Genomic DNA, 15,051 nt, shown 5'->3' with positions numbered 1-15,051 from the left:
AAGTGTCTGTTTCCATGCTATACAACTCTATGACTAAGTGGCAAATCTCAATCATGTTGGATAAGTGCAAGACAATGACCATCGCCAACAAGGATAAATCTATTGATCACCCTTTGACATTCAATTGCATTCATCACACAATGGTTCACTGTCAACATTCGAGGGTTACCATCGTGTCTGTCTAAATGCCTCTTAAACTTTGCTATTGTATTTGTTTCTACCACCTCCCCTAGCAGCATGTTCCAGGCACCTACCACCCTCTGAGTAAAAAGCTCACCTCGGAACATCACCTTTAAATGTTCCCCTGTTCATCCTAAATGTATATCCTCAAGTATTTCCACCCTGTGAAAAAGACTTCAACTATCCACCCTATTGATGCATCTCATGGTTTTATATCCTTCTCTCAGGTCAACCCTCAGCTCTAACACAAATAATTTAAGTATATCCAATTTCTCCTTATAGCTAATACATTCCAATCCAGGAAACATCTGCTTTAGCACCCTCTCCAAAACATCTATATCCTTCCTATAGTGTGGCAATCAGAACTGCGTGCAATTCTCCAAAGGTGGCCTGACTGAAGTGTTGTACAGCTGAAATGTGACTTGCCAAATTTTTACCACTGAAGGCAAGCATGCAGTACATCTTCTTTACCACCTTATCCATTTGTGTTGCTACTTTCAGGAATCTGGACTTAGACTCCAAGATCCTGCTGTATAGCAATGCTCCTAAGGGATCTGCCATCAGGAGATAGCTTTGTTGATTCTTCCTCTGAGGGATGTGTGTCTTTTTGTTCAAGAGGAGTTGTTGCCTTGAGAAGCTGATCCTTCAGGACAGAGGCTGTCTAGGTGATGCCAGTGCCAGCAAAAGCCAAAAGAGGCAATGAGTTGTGCAGCAGGGTTGGATGCTTGATCATCTTAACGAAACATTCACAGTTGTGGAAATTGCAGAGAGGGCAACACATCACAATGAATGTCAATTGGTTATCGGGACATGGAGGTCTTGACATGACCACATGAACTATCACAGCCCTCTCCTGCAAGCTCAAGGGGTTTCTCCTCATACGAGATGAGGAAATGAATATTGGGCACCTCACCAACTGCACTGGCACTCTCTGCTCTGTTGTAGTCTTTATCTCCTGCAATGAAACGTAGGGTGGAATTGAGTGAGACAGAAGTGGCTGGCATAGCTGGTGCACCATTTTCTCCTGCTCCCGTACAGCAGTGCACAGCATGCTAAGAATATGAGGCGCTCTTTGTCCATAAGGCTCCTCCAGATCAACCCAAGTATGAAGGCGCCTATTGTCTGGTTCATGATGGCCTCAGTGGAAGAATGAGCTGCATTGTATCTGCGCCAAGTCTTAGCAAGGAAGTTGGGTAACAGAGCCATCAGCAATAGTTATCTGACTCTAGATCTGGACAAGAGCAGGTGTTAAGAGAGGACAAAAACATTGTACAGTGTCCTGCATCTGAACATTATCCATTGATGGACATCTGCTAAAGCACTAGTATCTGCATGATTTGATTTGATTTGATTTATTATTGTCACATGTACCTCAATACAGGCAGTACAGACTGATAACATACAAAGATCATAGGGTGATTGAACAGAGTGAGGAATACAAAGTTACAGCTACAAAGAAGGTGCAAGAAAAGCAAGATCAACATTAGGTATGAAATTAGAGATGCCCATTCAACAGTCTAATAACAGCAGGGAAGAAGCTGTTCTTGAACCTGTTGGTGCATGTCTTTAAGCTTTTGTAACTTCTGATTGATGAAAGAGGTTGGAAGAGAATATAACTGGGATGAGAGGGGTCTTTGATGATGTTGGCTGCCTTCCTTTGATGATGTTGGCTGCAGGAAGTGTAGATAGAGTCAATGGATGGAAGGTTGGCTGGTGTGATAGACTGGGCTGTGTTCGCAACTCTCTGTAATTTAACATTGTTGTCATTTAACTGCCTTAGAATTGAGGTTTACAAGTGTCGAACCATTGTAATAACTGTGAGAATAAGATAAAGGAACCTTGGATGACGAGAGCGGAGGAACTTCTCGTCAAAAGAAAGAAGGCAGCTTACGTAAGGTGGAGGAAGCAAGGGTCTTGCTCAGCTCTAGAGGATTACAGGCAGGCGAGGAAGGAGTTCAAAAATGGTCTGTGGAGAGCCAGGAGGGGGCACAAAAAAGGCTTGGCAGGAAGGATTAGGGAGAATTCAAAGGCATTTTACGTGTATGTGAGGAATAAGAGAATGATCAAAGAAAGAATAGGGCCGATTAGGGATAGCATAGGGAAATAGTGTATAGAGTCTAAGGACATAGGGGAAGCTCTAAATGAGTTTTTTGCTTCTGTCTTTACTAAAGAAAAGGACCTTGTAGTAAATGAAATCATTGAGGAGCAGGTAAGCATGCTGGAACAGATAGAGATTGAGGAAGCTGATGTGTTGAAAATTTTGACAAACATTAAGATTGACAAGTCGCCAGGGCCAGACCAGATTTGTCCTCGGCTGCTTTGGGAACCAAGAAATGTGATTGTTTCTCCGCTTGCGAAGATCTTTGCATCCTCGCTCTCCACTGGAGTCGTACCTGAGGACTGGAGGGAGGCAAATGTAATTTCTCTCTTCAAGAAAGGAAATAGGGAAATCCCCGGCAATTACAGACCAGTCAGTTTCACATCTGTCATCTGCAAGGTGTTAGAAAGGATTCTGAGGGATAGGATTTATGACCATCTGGAAGAGCATGGCTTGATTAAATGCAGTCAGAACGGCTTTGTGAGGGGCAGGTCATGCCTCACAAATCTTATTGAGTTCTTTGGGGATGTTACTAGAAAAGTTGATGTAGTTGAGTGGTGGATGTGGTGTATATGGACTTCAACAAGGCATTTGATAAGGTTCCCCATGGTAGGCTCATTCAGAAGGTCAGAAGGAATGGGATACAGGGGAACTTAGCTGTCTGGATGCAGAATTGGCTGGTCGACAGAAGACAGCGAGTGGTAGTGGAAGGAAAGTATTGTGCCTGAAAGCCAGTGGTGAGTGGTGTTCCATAGGGCTCTGTTCTTGGGCCTCTACTCTATGTAATTTTTATTAATGACTTGGATGAGGAGATCGAAGGATGGGTTAGCAAGTTTGCAGATGACACAAAGGTTGGCGGTGTCGTTGACAGTATAGAGGGCTGTTGTAGGCTGCAGCGTTACATTGACAGGATGCAGAGATGGGCTGAGAGGTGGTAGATGGAGTTCAACCTGGATAAATGCGAAGTGATGCATTTTGAAAGGTCAAACTTGAAATTTGAGTACAGGATTAAGGATAAGATTCTTGGCAGTGTGGAGGAACAGCGGGATCTTGGTGTACAGGTACATAGATTCCTTAAAATTGCCACCCAGGTGGACAGGGTTGTTAAGAAAGCATATGGTGTTTTGGTTTTCATTAATAGGGGAATTGAGTTTAAGAGTCGTGAGATCTAGTTGCAGCTCTATAAAACTTTGGTTAGACTGCACTTGGAATTCTGTGTCCAGTTCTGGTTGCCCTATTATAGGAATGATGTGGATGCTTTGGAGAGGGTTCAGAGGAGAGGTTGACTGAGCTCAGACTTTTTTCATTGGAAAAAAGAAGGAAGAGAGGGGACCTAACTGAGGTGTACAAGATAATGAGAGGCATAGATAGAGTTGATAGCCAGAAACTTTTTCCCAGGGCAGAAATTGTTCACATGAGGGGTCATAGTTTTAAGCTTTTTGGCGGAAAGTATAGAGGGGATGTCAGAGGTGGGTTCTTTACGCAGAGAGTTGAGAGAGCATGGAATGCGTTGCTAGCAGTAGTTGTGGAAGCAAGGTCATTGGGGATATTTAAGAGACATGCATATGGTCACAGAAATTTGAGGGTTCATACATTAAGTTTACCTTACATGAGGATCAATGGTCAGCACAACATCGTGGGCTGAAGGGCCTGTTCTGTGCTGTACTGTTCTATGTTCTATGTTCTATCTGTTGTCGAGAGCTTGCAAAGACTTGCCCTGTGACGGCGCCATCTTGAATCTTGAAGGGCTCAAACTTCCTCAAGCACCCACCAGTTATTCACCTATTGACACTCATTGTCAAGACTCACAGACATGGAATTGTCAATGTGCTAATTGTTGGAGATTGACCACTGCCTTAGAACTCCAGCCCAGTCACCTGTTGAAAATAAAGAAATGTCAGTTCAGTAATGTAACAGCAGCGGTGTTGGCACCAGGTATCTGTCGATGTGCTTAAATTGACCTCCTTTTCTTTTATAGGGGCAAACTAATAAGTGGTGCAGTCATTTCTGCAAGGACATTATAACAGCTGTTTAGGTAAATTAGCATATTAATTTTTCATTGACATTTGCAAACCAATACCATGCTTTTGCGTATGTGCGGATAAGGTTAAAGTGAGGCACTGCAAGGTCAGAATATGGCATTTTGACGCAGTTGCTTTTCTATATTTGACTTACCAATATACTCATAGAGAAAGAAGCAAGGCAGCTTACTTGTTGACCATACTGACCTTCATTATAAAAGTAATTCAATCTAAAATCAGTTGATTGTTTGGTCTCCAGGCTCAGAATTCCCATTGCACTGGGGGCATGAATAGAGGGGGAGGGGAACAATTAAAATGTTTTTTTGAAAAAATAGGTTAACAATTTAGCACAAAGCCCCTCATCTGAACCACCACGGCTGGATTGATAATGTCCCAGTTAGAGAACAGAACAAAACTACAAGGGGAAAAGGAGACAAGTGTCAGATCTTTCCTTTCTACAAGGAATCTTTTCATACAAAGACAGTTAATGGTCTGTCAGAGAATTTTAAAATGCTGGGAAGGGGACTGAAAGTATAGGATGTGGGACTTCAGTTCTGTGTGAAGACTAGAAAATCAATAACTGCTCAGAGCAGAAAACTCTATTAAATGGTGATTTAGTAGAGGTGTTATAAAATTATGATGTGACTTGACAGACTCAAGAGGAGATACTGTTCCCACTGCCTAAAGGGTCACAAATTTCAGATACTTAGTAAAGATCCAGAGGCAAGAAAGGGAGAGTTGATTTTTTTATGCAGAAAGCTATTTCAATTTGGAATGGATTGCCTGATCAGTAGTTGGAAACAAATTCAATAATGGCTTGGATATATATGAGGACGAATATATTTGTGAGGCTTCGGCAAAAGAGCAGGGGAGTGGGATGAATTGAATACCTCGTTCTTCATGTTAAAGCACAAAATGGCCTCCATCCTTGATGTATGATAACTGTCCATTCTGCTCTGGCACATCAGCTTTTCTGCTCTCACGGTCATTCAGATTCTTAATGACCTGTTCTTAATTTCCAGCCTTCGCATCATTTAATTTCTAATTGTCAATAGAGTCAATGAAGAGTGATATCTGACTCCTGGCTCCCATGGGCTTTAGTACTGGGTCCCTCTGACTGGGAAAGATCATTAACAATAATGATAATACTATTAACATTTGGATTAGATCAATAAATGATACCTTTTCTGTGGCAAAATTTGAAGTTGTTCTGGAAATTTCTGAAGAATGCTTTTGGTGTAAGTTCCTTTTGTGCTTGAAGAAAGAAAGAAAGGAAAATTTGCATTTAAATACTAAGTTTTACAAGTACCATGCTTTTCAAATACCTTTGAAGTCACTGTTGCAATGCAGGAAATGTGACAGTAAATTTTCTTATTTCAAGCAGGATGTACATGCATTTGGAAAGGCAAGGACTGATTAGAGATTGTTGGCATGGCTTTGTGTGGGGGCTCACAAACTTGATTGAGCTTTTAAAGTAAGGAACTAAAAAAGATTGATGAGGGCAGAGTGGTCCCATTGTTTATACGGACTTTTGTGAGGCCTTTGACAAAGTTCTACATCATTTTCTGGTTAGTAAAAGATCACATGGGACTCAGGGAAAGCTTGCCAATTGGATACAAAATTGGCTTGCTGATAAGAGACGGTGGTGGTGGAGGGTTGGTTTTCAGATTGGAGACCTGTAACCAGCAGTATTCCACAGGAATCAGTGCTGGATCCACTGTTGTTTGTCATTTATATAAATGACTTGGATGAGAATTTAGGAAACAAGGTTAGGAAGTTTCCAGATGACACCAAAATTGATGATATAGTGGTTAGTGAAGAAGGTTATCTTGGATCAATCGGACCAAGGGCCAAGAAGTAGCAGATAGAGTTTAATTTGAATAAATGCAAGGGTGTTGCATTTTGGTAAGACAGACAAGGATAGGGCTTGCGCAGTTAGTGATAGGACCCTGGGGAGTGTTGTCTAATAGAGAGACCTCGAAGTTCAGGTAAATAGTTCATTGAAAGTTGCGCCACAGACTGGTAAAGAAGGCATTTAGCATGTTTGATTTCATTGCTCAGACCATTGAGAATTGGTGTTGGGACATCATGTTGCATACATACAGGATGTTGCTGAGGCCACTTCTGGCATACTGCATGCATACTCTGCTATAGGAAGGATATTATTAAGTTGGAGAGGGTGCAGAAAGGATTTACAAGGATGTTACTGAGACTGGAGGGTTTAAGTTATCATGAGAGGCTACATAAGCTGCAAATTCTTTTCATTGGAGTGTAGGAAGTTGACAGGTGACCTTTTAGACGTTTATAAAATCATGAGGTGCAAAGATAAGTTCTATAGCTGAGGATTTGGGAGTTCAAAACTAGAGGGCCTAATTTTAAGATGAGAGGAGAAAGATTCAAAAGGAACCCAAGGGGCAACTTTTTCGCTCAGGGAATGGTTCGTATGTGGAATGAACTGCCAGCGGAAGTGGTAGATGAAGGTACAGTTGCAACATTTAACAATAATCAGACAGCTACACGGATGGGAAAAGCTTAGAGGGATATGGGCTAAATGCAGGCAAATAGGACTAGATTAGTTTGGGAAACTTGGCTGCCGTGAACGAGTTGAGTCGAAGGGTCTGTTTCTGTGCTGTATGACTCTATAACTCTATAAGCAGCTCCAAACAGCACATTGATGATGATCAGATAATTAATTTTCTATGGTACTGGTGTAGATATATATTATCAGGACCTTGAGGATAATTCCCTGTTTTTCTTTGAAGTAGGGCCACAGGATATTTTGTGGTCATCCTGGAGGATATACAGGACCTCAGTACATCTGAAAGATAATATCTTTGATGTTACAGTACAAGCTGAAAGGACTTTGCTTTTGGCCTCGTAGAATCCATGGTCATGAGGCATTTAACATTAACCTAAATCAGAATTCACAGAGGTGACATTACAATGGTCACCTGTTAATAGTCATGCCTGATATTCAGGTTCATTATCATTAGAACAATATTGCAATTCCACCTGGTTAGTAAGCCTGTCCATGTCCAATTTCAATCTTTACATGTCTCTGATCAGGGAAAGTGTCTTATTGGTGACAGTAACCAAAGTTGTTAGAAATGTATGACATATCATTCAGCATCGAGAAAGAAAAGATAGCGTTATATGTAAATGATTTATGAATTATGGGCAAAAAAGGCATTTTAGCCCCTTAAGCCTGCTTTGTCATTTAATAACACATTTTTGGATTTTGGACATACTGATCATGTATTAAGGCTCAGCAACCTTAATTTTATTGACCAAATAAATAATAAAAAAAGGTTGAAATTTCTTTGAGGGTAAATTTGCAAGTAGTATCAAGATGGATAGTAAGAGCTTCTTTAAATAAATGAAAAGGGAGAGACTAAAGTTAACATGGACTCCTTAAAGAACCAGGCAGGGGAGCAAATAGTGGTGAATCAGGAAATGGTAGACAAGTTGAATACATACTTTGCATCAGTCCTCCCCATTGGAAGATACTAATTGCATTCCAAAATTACCAAATAATCCAGGGGCAAAAGGAGGAGGGGAAATAAATACAATAATTAAAACTAGAGTGGAATTGCTAGGGAAACTAATGTGACTAAAGGCCAACACATCCGCTGAAATTTATGGGATGCATCCTAGAATATAAAGGAAGTAGGAAGAGAGATAATAGATGCACTAGTATTAAACTTCCAAGAATCCTTTTTTTTTCAGAAGTGAGAGAGACAAAAAAAGCTATCTATAGACCAGTTAGCTTAACGTCTGTTATTGGGAATATGTTAGAGTATATGGTAAAGGATGTCATAGCAGAGTATTTGCAAATACATAACATGATCCAGTAGGGTCAGCATTGATTCATGAATGGGAAATAATTTCTGACAAATTTACTAGAATTCTTCAAAGAGGTAACAAGCAGGACAGATAAAGGGGAAGCAGTGGATGTAATGTATTTGTATTTTCACATGGTGTTTGATAAGGTACAACACATTAAGCTACATGACAAATAGGAGTCCACAGTGCTGGAGGTAGTATATTAGCATGGATAGAGGATTGGCTAACTAATGGAATACTAAGAGTTGGGATAAGAGGGGCATTTTGAGGATGGCAACCTGTAAATAGTGGCATGTCACAGAGATTAGTGCCAGGGTTACTTTTTTTATGATATACATTGATGATTTGGTTGAAGAAGCTGAATGTACTGAAACCAAGTTTGTGAATAATGTAAAAATAGGTGAGAAGGCAAGTGGTGAGGGTGACACAAAGAGTCTATAGAGGGCTATCGACAGGTTAAGTGACTGGACAAAAAAACTTGCCTGATGGAATATAGTGTGGGTTAATGTGAGGTTTTGCACTTTGGCAGGAAAAATGGAGGTGCTGAATGTTATTTAAATAGAGAAAGACTACACAAAACCACGAAGGATTTAGGAATCCTCCTGCCTAAATTACAAAAAGCTAGCATCCAAGTTCAGTGGGTAACAGGGAAAGCAAATGGAATATTGGCCTTTATGTCAAAGGGAATGAAATTGAGCAAAACCTCCATATGTTTAGATTCATTCCCTTTGACATAAATGGCCAATATTCCATTTGCTTTCCCTGTTACCCACTGAACTTGGATGCTAGCTTTTTGTAATTTAGGCAGGAGGATTCCTAAATCCTTCGTGGTTTTGTGTAGTCTTTCTCTATTTAAATAACATTCAGCACCTCCATTTTTCCTGCCAAAGTGCAAAACCTCACATTAACCCAACTATATTCCTCTTATCAAATGAAAGGAAACTAACATTGCAGGCAGCATTCACTTGGCTGATGCCAGGTCTAGAGGGACTGGGTTATTGGAAGAGGCTGAATAGGTTGTGATTGTGTTCATTGGAATATAGAAGAATGAGAGCTGACCTTACTGAAACATACAGAATTCTTAGAGGATTTGGCAGTGTGTGTCCTCTTGTGGGTGAGTCTAGGACCAATGGCATGATCTCAGAATAAGGGGTTGCTCATTTAAAACAGAGATGAGGATTAATTTATTCTCTCCAGTGTAATGCATCTGTGAAATTATTTACCACAGAAGCTGGGTCATTAAGTAAGCTCACAGCTGAGGTAGACAGATTCGTAATCAGTAAAGGGGTGAAAGCTTAATGAGAATAGGTGGGAATGTGGAGTTGAGGATTAGCAGATTAGCCATGATCTCATTGAATGGCAGCACAGACTTGATGGGCTGAATGGCCTGCCTCTGCTCCTATGTCTTATGGTCCAATTCATAGCCTTAGCTATAGTCTTTGTGTGATTTTTGACTAGATATTTGCAGTTGAGAAAGACCATCTGAATTGAACTATGTAGAATTAAAAGGTAGGGTAATGTACTGAACTGCAGCTATTCAGAGTGTGACCAACCACCATCTTCTCAAAGGCAGTTAAGGACGAGCCACCCATCAGCTCAAATAAGCTTTGGTTAGGACACAGCTGGTGTAGTGGGTGTAATTCTGGTTACCAACAATTTTAACATGAAAGCGAGGAGGTTTAGCAGGATCGAAGGAAAATTATTTCGCCAAGTTGCTGGTGGGAATCTGGAATGCACTGTCCAGGAGGGTAGAAGAGACTGAAACCTCACTACCTTTAAAATGTGTGTGTGCTTCTACACTTGAAATGTCATATGTTTGAGGCTATGGTGAAAGAGTTGGAAAGGGGGATTAATGTAGAAAGGTCAGTGCAGACTGATAGGCTGAGGGAATTCTTCTTTCTTGTATGACTCTATGACTCATGGCTTTGCTTGTGATGCTTATTACCCACAAATAATTTTGTTGCATTTGATCATGGATTTCTTCAGCATCTGAAGAATTAGGAATGGTGCTGAACATTCTACAGTCATTGGTGAACATCCCCACTTCCGACCTCATGATGGAGGGAAGATCATTAATGAAGCAACTGAAGATGGGTGGGCCTAGGACACTATCCTAAGGAACTCCTGCAGACATGTCCTGGAGCTGAGATGTCTGACCTTCAACAACCACAACCATCTTCCTATGTGCCAAGTATGATCCCAACCAGTGGAGAGTTTGCCTCCTGATACCCATTGATTCCAGATTTGTTAGGGCTCCTTGATGCTGCACTCAGTCAAATGCAGCCTTGATGTCAAGGGCTGTCACTCTTACCTCATGTCTGGAATTCAGCTGTTATGTCCATGTTTGAACCAACGCTGTAATGACATCAGGAGCTGAGTGGCCCTGGTGGAACCCAAACTGGGCGTCACTGAGCAGGTTATTACTGAGCAGGTGCTGCTTGATAGCACTGTTGATGACACCTTCCATCACTTTACTGAAGATCGAGAGTAGACTGATGGGCCGATTATTGGCTTGATTGGATTTATAATTCTTTTTATGTATAAGATATACTTGGGCAATTTTCCACATTGTTGGATATTTGCCAGTCTTTTAACTGTACTGGAAGAAGATAGCCAGGGGAGTGACAAGTTCTGGAACCCAGTCTTCAGTACTATTGCTGGAATGTTGTCAGGACCTTTAGCCTTTGCAGTATCCAGTGTCTCCAAACATTTCTTTTTCTTTGCAAATATATTTATTAGCAATTTTTTTTAACTTTACAAACATATAAAGTTATTGAAAAATACAATTAATAACAAATATCAGTGTAATAAAAAGAAAAAAAACACGAATTACCACACAACTACTGTCTACTAACTACTAACCTACCCTATAATACATTGAAACCCTAACACTGTGCAAAGCAACACCAATAAATAAGTAAATAACTAATAGATTAAAAAAAACCAAAAAAAACCCCACAAAATACAGAACAGCTATGCTCGGCGCAAAGCTCCCAAACAAAGGAATGGGAGCATTGTATATATACCTGTACTAACTCAGGAGACCCCCTCCAGAGCCCAACGCTCGACAAACCTAACCATCCTGATTAAAAAAACACCCTAGTTAAAATAGCTGACAAATCTATATCCAAATAACTCAAGTAGGGTTGCCATGTCTTATAAAAATGGTCTGTTGTGTGGTGCACCATGTTTGCAAAAAGTTCCAAGGAAATGTGCTCCATAATTAATTTTGGGTCTACTTTGACTTCAGTCCTCAATACCCTCCCTATCTCTCCCGCCACAGAGTTCCAATAAACACATAGCCTGTGGCATGTCCAGAAGCATTGGTAAGAGTACCTACACATATTTTACATTTGGTCCCAGATGAACCCTGTGCAGAACTTGTAACTGCATAGCGCATGTCCTATTACAGATTGAGATCTTTCAAGCATTCTCCCATATGTGGACATGGGCGAGACTCTCGGATGGTTTGTTGCCTCCCGGGTGCCAGGGTCCGAGACGTCTCGGACCGTGTCTTCAGAATCCTTAAGGGGGAGGGAGTGCAGCCAGAAGTCGTGGTACACATTGGCACCAACGACATAGGTAGGAAGAGGGGTGGGGAGGTCATTCAAGAGCTCAGAGAGTTAGGCTGGAAGCTAAAAGCTAGGACAGACAGAGTCATCATCTCTGGGTTGTTGCCGGTGCCACGTGACAGTGAGGCAAAGAATAGGGAGAGAGTGCAGTTGAACACGTGGCTGCAAGGATGGTGTAGGAGGGAGGACTTCAGGTATTTGGACAATTGGACTGCATTCTGGGGAAGGTGGGACCTGTACAAGCAGGACGGGTTGCACCTGAACCAGAAGGGCACCAATATCCTGGGGGGTAGGTTTGCTAGCACTCTTCGGGGGGGTTTAAACTAATTTGGCAGGGGGATCCGGACTTGTAGTCCAGCAAGTAAGCTAGCTGTGTGTCAGGATGCCCAAGACTGTAGGGAGGCTGTGGAGAAGGTAGCACTGACAGGGAATACTTGCGGACATAGAGATGGGCTCAAGTGCGTATACTTCAACGCAAGGAGTATCAGAAATAAGGTGGGTGAACTTAAGGCGTGGATCGGTACCTGGGACTACGATGTTGTGGCCATCATGGAAACGTGGATAGATGAGGGACAGGAATGGCTGTTGGAGGTTCCTGGTTACAGATGTTTCAGTAAGATTAGGGAGGGTGGTAAAAAAGGAGGGGGGGTGGCATTGCTAATTAGAAATGGTATAACGGCTGCAGAAAGGAAGTTTGAGGGGGATCTGCCTTTGGAGGTAGTATGGGCTGAAGTCAGAAATAGGAAAGGAGCAGTCACCTTGTTGGGTGTTTACTATAGGCCCCCCAATAGCAGCAGAGATGTGGAGAAACAGATTGGGAAACAGATTTTGGAAAGGTGCAGAAGCCACAGGGTCGTAGTCATGGGCGACTTCAACTTCCCAAATATTGATTGGAAGCTCTTTAGATCAAGTAGATTGGATGGGGCGGTGTTTGTGCAGTGTGTCCAGGAAGCTTTTCTAACGCAGTATGTAGATTGTCCAACCAGAGGGGAGGCCATATTGGATTTGGTACTCGGTAATGAACCGGGACAAGTGATGGGCTTGTTAGTGGGTGAACATTTTGGTGATGGTGACCACAATTCTGTGACTTTCACCTTGGTTATGGAGAGAGATAGGTGCGCACAACAAGGTAGATTTTACAATTGGGGGAAGGGAAATTACGATGCTGTAAGACAGGATTTGAGGAGCATACGTTGGGAGCATAGGCTGTCAGGGAAGGATGTGGTGGAAATGCGGAACGTTTTCAAGGAGCAGATATGACGTGTCCTTGATATGTATGTACCTATCAGGCAGGAAAGAAATTGTCGTGTGAGGGAGCCTTGGTTGACGAGGGAGGTTGAATGTCTAGTAAAGAGGAAGAAGGAGGCTTACATAAGGTTGAGGAAACAGGGTTCAGACAGAGCAGTGGAGGGATACAGGATAGCCAGAAGGGACCTGAAGAAAGGGATTAGGAGAGCTAAGAGAGGGCATAAAAAATCCTTGGCGGATAGGATCAAGGATAACCCCAAGGCATTTTATGCGTATGTGAGAAACCTGAGAATGACGAGAACGAGGGTAGGTCCGATCAAGGACAGTAGTGGGAGATTGTATATTGAGTCGGAAGAGATAGGAGAGGTCTTGAACAAGTACTTCTCTTCAGTATTTACGAACGAGAGGGACTGTATTGTTGAAGAGGAGAGTGTGAAACGGACTGGTAAGCTAGAAGAGATACTTGTTAGGAAGGAAGATGTGTTGGACATTTTGAACAACTTGAGGATAGACAAGTCCCCCGGGCCTGACGGGATATATCCTAGGATTATGTGGGAAGCAAGAGAGGAAATTGCAGTACCGTTGGCAATGATCTTCTCGTCTTCCCTGTCAACGGGGGTGGTACCAGGGGACTGGATGGGTAGCGAATGTTGTGCCCCTGTTCAAAAAAGGGGATAGGGATAACCCCGGGAATTACAGGCCAGTTAGTCTTACTTCTGTGGTAGGCAAAGTAATGGAAAGGGTACTGAGGGATAGGATTTATGAGTATCTGGAAAGACACTGCTTGATTAGAGACAGCCAGCACGGATTTGTGAAGGGTCGGTCTTGCCTTACAAGTCTTCTTGAATTCTTCGAGGAGGTGACCAAGCATGTGGATGAGGGTAGAGCAGTGGATGTAGTGTACATGGAATTTAGTAAGGCATTTGATAAGGTTCCCCATGGTAGGCTTACGCGGAAAGTCAGGAGGCATGGGATAGAGGGAAATTTGGCCAATTGGATAGAAAACTGGCTAACCGGTCAAAGTCAGAGAGTGGTGGTAGATGGCAAATATTCAGCCTGGAGCCCAGTTACAATTGGAGTTCTGCAGGGATCAGTTCTGGGTCCTCTGCTGTTTGTAATTTTTATTAATGACTTGGATGAGGGAGTCGAAGGGTGGGTCAGTAAATTTGCAGATGATACGAAGATAGGTGGAGTTGTGGACAGTGAGGAGGGCATTTGTCGTTTGCAAAGGGACTTAGATATGATGCAGAGCTGGGCTGAGGAGTGGCAGATGGAGTTCAACCCTGCCAAGTGTGAGGTTGTCCATTTTGGAAGAACAAATAAGAATGCGGAATACAGGGTTAATGGTAGGGTTCTTAGTCAGGTGGAGGAACAGAGGGATCTTGGGGTCTATGTACATAGATCTTTGAAAGTTGCCACTCAGGTGGATAGAGTTTGTAAGAAGGCCTATGGTGTATTATCCTTCATTAGCAGAGGGATTGAATTCAAGAGTCGTGGAGTGATGTTGCAGCTGTACAGGACTTTGGTTAGGCCACAGTTGGAGTACTGTGTGCAGTTCTGGTCACCTCACTTTAGGAAAGATGTGGAAGCTTTGGAGAGGGTGCAGAGAAGATTTACCAGGATGTTGCCTGGAATGGAGAATAGGTCGTACGAGATTAGGTTGAGAGTTCTCGGCCTTTTCTCGTTGGAACGGCGAAGGATGAGGGGTGACTTGTTAGAGGTTTATTAGATGATCAGAGGAATAGATAGAGTAGACAGTCAGAAACTTTTTCCCCGCGTACAACAGAGTGTTACAAGGGGACATAAATTTAAGGTGAAGGGTGGAAGGTATAGGGGAGATGTCAGGGGTGGGTTCTTTACCCAGAGAGTGGTGGGGGCATGGAATGCGCTGCCCGTGGGAGTGGTAGAGTCAGAATCATTGGCGACCTTTAAGCGGCATTTGGATAGGTACATGGATGGGTGCTTAATCTAGGATAGAAGTTCGGCACAACATCGTGGGCCGAAGGGCCTGTTCTGTGCTGTATTGTTCTATGTTCTATGTTCTATGTTCTATCTTCTATCTTCTATGTTCTCCCATGTTTCAGAAGAG

Source organism: Chiloscyllium punctatum, chromosome 8, assembly GCF_047496795.1.
Source record: "Chiloscyllium punctatum isolate Juve2018m chromosome 8, sChiPun1.3, whole genome shotgun sequence".
NCBI lineage: Eukaryota > Metazoa > Chordata > Chondrichthyes > Orectolobiformes > Hemiscylliidae > Chiloscyllium > Chiloscyllium punctatum.
This window is presented reverse-complemented; position numbering follows the sequence as displayed.